Source organism: Piliocolobus tephrosceles, chromosome 4 (genome assembly GCF_002776525.5).
Source record: "Piliocolobus tephrosceles isolate RC106 chromosome 4, ASM277652v3, whole genome shotgun sequence".
NCBI classification, from domain to species: Eukaryota; Metazoa; Chordata; class Mammalia; order Primates; family Cercopithecidae; genus Piliocolobus; species Piliocolobus tephrosceles.
In genome coordinates this window covers 113,156,831-113,161,591 of record NC_045437.1, presented here as the reverse complement: position 1 = coordinate 113,161,591, position 4,761 = coordinate 113,156,831, and positions in this window count along the sequence as shown.

Genomic DNA, 4,761 nt, shown 5'->3' with positions numbered 1-4,761 from the left:
GTGCCTGGCACAATCTCAGCTCACTGCAAGCTGTGGTTCCAAGGTTCACGCCATTCTCCTGCCTCAGCCTCCCGAGTAACTGGGAATACAATTGTCCACGACCACGCCAGGCTAATTTTTTGTATTTTTAGTAGAGACGGAGTTTCACCGTGTTAGCCAGGATGGTCTCGATCTCCTGACCTCGTGGTCCGCCCGCCTTAGCCTCCCAAAGCGCTGGGATTACAGGCTTGAGCCACTGCACCTGGCCCTGCCATTCTCCTTATTTTAAGGTCAATTTAGGACTTTAATTACATATGCAAAATTCTTTCACAGAAGCATCTACATTCGTGTTTAACAGAATAACTGGGAAGTCTGCAAGCACCAGGGGTAGAGATCTTGGGGCCATATTAGCATTCTACCAACCACAGGAAGTGAGGCAAGAAAGCAAATGATTTCATGAGAAAAGTGCTAAACCAAGGGGCACTCAGATGTGCAGCTGGAACACAAGAGAAGATGGGGTGCACATGTGCTGCCCAGTATCTGTCCTGGTTCAGTAATGACACTTTGATTTTTTCCTTTTAACAACTCTTCTCTTACTTCTTCCATGGGCTCTAGTGCTGCCAGCTCTACCCTCAGAACTAGGGCTATGGGTGTGGCCTAGGTCTGGCCATTCAGGGCATGGCATGGACCTAGGTCTGGCCAATCAGAGCATGACATCTCTAATCCACAGTGATTGGTTCAGAGATAAGCATATACACAACTTAGGCCAATTAAAGTGCTAGTTTAGGACTTTTGCCAGAACTTTTGGGAAAGCAAAAAAGTTGCACTGGGATTACTAAGCACAGAGCATGTGGGTCTGAACACGTTGATGATCACCTTTGTCACTGTCTAGGGAGGGCCTGTTTGAGAATGAAGCCTACACATAGGAAAAGCAGAGCAAACAGGGCAGAAAGGATGGAGGGATGCTGTGGCAGACGGCCTCATAGACAGTCCCCATTGATCCTCACCACCTAGGATTCACGCCTTTGTATAGTGTCCTCCCACATTGAGTTAGGGCTGTTCATTGTGTCCATTAGAATATGACAGAAATGGCTGGGTGCAGTGGCTCACGCCTGTAATCCCAGCACTTTGGGATGCCAAGGCAGGCGGATCACTTGAGGTCAGGAGTTCAAGACTGGCCTGGCCAACATGTTGGCCAAACCCCGTCTCTATGAAAAATACAAGAATTAGCTGGGCGTAGCGGCACGTGCCTGTAATCCCAGCTACCTGGGAGGCTGAGGCAGGAGAATCACTTGAACCCAGGAGGCAGAAGTTGTAGTGAGCAGAGATCGCACCATGGCATTCCAGCCTGGGTGACAGAGACTGTCTACCAAAAAAAAAAGAAGAATATGGCAGAAGTGAGGGTGTTGGACTTCCAAACCCAGGTCATAAAAGACATTGCAGTTTCTGCCTCAGTCTCTTGGATTGCTCACTCTGAAAGAAGCCAGCCACTACACTCTGAGGACACGCATGCAGCCCTGCAGAGAAGCCCATGTAGGGAGAAAGTAAAGTGCCCTGCTGACAGCCAGTGCCAATTTGACAGCCACATGAATGAGCTGCCTTGGAAGTGGATACTGCAGCCCTGACTGACATTTGGCTTGCAATCTTGTGAAAGGCCTCAAGGCAAAACTGACCGTCAGAAACTGTGATAAATTATCATTAAATGTTGTTGCTTTAAGCCACAAGTTAGGGTGATTTGTTATACAACATTTGAGAACTAATACTGATGGACTGATTTCTCATGACTTTGACAGCCTAGATCTTAAAACTAGAAGTATCCTTAAGACTTGGTCAGTTATAGCCAGGCACAGCGGCTCATGCCTGTAATCCTCAACACTCTGGGAGGCTGGGGATCACTTGAGGATCACTTGAGCCCAGGAGTTCAAGACTGATATAGGCAACATGGTGAGATCCCAACTCTCCAAAAAAATTTAACATTAGCCAGGCGTGGTGGCACGTGCCTGTACTTCCAGCTGCTTGTGAGGCTGAGGCAGGAGGATTGCTTGAGCCCAGAGGTCCAGAATGCTGTGAGCTATGATTGTGCCACTGCACTCCAGCTTGGGAAACAGAGTGAGACTGTATCTCAAAAAACAAAAAAAAAAAACAAAAAAAACAAAAAAAAGACTTCTCAGTTATATGAGCCAATAAAACCAATTTGAGTGGACTTCTGTCACTTTCAGTTAGAGTCCTAAGTTATCCCATAAGTAATTTATGGGAAATGAAAACAGAATGTAGCAATTGATTAATTCTGCTGGAAGACAGGCAGGCTGTGGAAGACTTCTTGGAACAGAAACGCAGAAAGAGGAGGGCAGGAGAGGAGGGGCATCTTTCCAACCACTGGTTTCAAAGTCATTGATGTGACAGCTGTTAACTCCATGATGAAAGTGAAACTATTAGATACATTGATGAGTCATTAAAGCGAAAGCACCTTTGTCACCTTTTTTTTGTTGTTGTTTTAAAGAGACAGGGTCTCACTAAGTTGCCCAGGCTGGCCTGCAAATCCTGGGTGCAAGTGATCCTCTCGCCTCAGCCTCCTGAGTAGCTGGGATTACAGGTGCATGCCACCATGCCTGGCTCTGTCAATTCTTGGTTGCACCTAAGTATAGACCCTGGCCCTAAGGCCACTCCCACATTGGCTCCTTCCTCTTGGGGAGAAGGCAGCTGTTCCTTTAAATGGAAGGGGCCTTTTGAACAGGTCTTCGCCCCAAGTAGGGGTTTGAGGCAGAGTGAGTAATACAACTGCACAGAAGCCTGAATGCAGCATGTCAAATGGAGAATGTGGTGAGCATAGGGAGCCTTGTAGGGAGTGTGAGTTGAGGTGTGAGGTGGACATTAATGGGCATTTGGATGTTCAACATCCATCTCCCTTCCTCTTCCTCTGCCAGTTTCATTTTGTGATCACCCCCCCAGTTGTGGTGGTGAAAGGCTACTTTATTGGCCAGGCGCGGTGGCTCACGCCTGTAATCCCAGCACTTTGGGAAGCCAAGGCGGGCGGATCACAAGATCAGGAGACCGAGACCAGCCTGGCTAACACAGTGAAACCCCGTCTCTACTAAAGACACAAAAAATTAGCCGGGCCAGGTGGCGGGCGCCTGTAGTCCCAGCTACTCAGGAGGCTGAGGCAGGAGAATGGCGTGAATCTGGGAGGCCGAGCTTGCAGTGAGCCAGGTTCGTGCCACTGCACTCCAGCCTGGCTGACAGAGTGAGACTCTGTCTCAAATATATATAAATAGATATATTTTTTCTTTTCTTTCTTTTTTATTTTTTGAGGCAGGGTGTCACTGTGTTGCTCAGGCTACAGTGCAGTGGCATGATCATGGCTCACTGCAGGCTTAACATCCCAGGCTCTAAGCGATTCTCCCGCCTCAGCCTACCAAGTAGCTGGCATACAGGCATGCACCACCACACCCAGCTAATTTTTAAATTTTTTGTAGAGGTGAGGTGTCACTATGTTCCCCAGGCTGGTCTCAAACTCCTGGGCACAAGCTATCTCCTCAACCTCAGCTTCCCAAAGTACTGGGATTACAGGTATGAGCCACTGCACCAGGTACCTAAATATTTCTCCAATCTCTCCATCTCTCTCAATTTCTACTGCCTCTTCTTTGACTTCCAGAAAATTCAAGGTGGCTACAGCTGTGACACACAATTTGAGAGCCAGTGATGGACGTCTATCATTTCCTGTTTACCATTCATTCTCCCTGCTTCTAGAAATGGCCCTCAGTGTTTCTTTGGGGAATCACTCCTCCCCACTCTGCGTCAATATACATAAAATAAAACCTACCCCATCCCTTGGCTGAGGGTGGAGTGGGCATTTGATCTAGACCTGGCCAATCAGAACACCACCTCTGTCTGTCTTCAGCGGTTGGTTCAAAATGAGCACCTGAATTAGCTGGGTGTGGTGGCACATGCCTGTGGTCCTAGCTACCTAGGAGGCTGAGATGGGATGATGGCTTGAGCCCAGGAGGCAGAGGTTGCAGTGAGCCAAGATGGCACCACTGCACTCTAGCCTGGATGACAGAGCCAGACCCTATCTCAAAAAAAAAAAAAAGAACACCTAACCCACATTAAACCAGTGAGAGGCAGCCCCAGGATTTTTGCTGGAATTATAAAGCTAGAGGCTTTCTCTTTCCATGGAGGTTGCCACATTCCTAGCAAATGAGCCTGGAGCTGCTGGCGGCCATCTTTAACATCTCAAAAGGAGAACCTACCTGAGAATAAAGATAATAAAGATTAAAAGCAGAGACAGCGTATGGATGCTGGGCACGGTGGTGGCTCACGCCTGTAATCCCAGCACTTTGGGAAGCTGAGGCGGATGGATTATCTGAGGTCAGGAGTTCGAAACCAGCCTGGCCACCATGGTGAAACCCTGCCTCTACTAAAAATACAAAAAACTTAGCTGGGTGTGGTGGCGTGCCTGTAATCCCAGCTACCTGGGAGGCTGAGGCAGGAGAATTGCTTGAACCTGGGAGGCAGAGGCTGCAGTGAGCTGAGATTGCATCACTGCATTCCAGCCTGGCAACAGAGTAAGACTCCGTCTCAAAAAAAAATAAAATAAAGAGCAGAGCGAGGGTATGAAAAGACAGATTTTGGGCTGGGCATGGTGGCTCATGCCTGTAATCCCAGCACTTTCGGCGGCTGAGGCAGCTAGATCACGAGGTCAAGAGACTGAGACCATCCTGGCCAACATGGTGAAACCCCGTCTCTACTAAAAAAAAAAAAAAAAAAAAAAAAAAAAAACCAGCC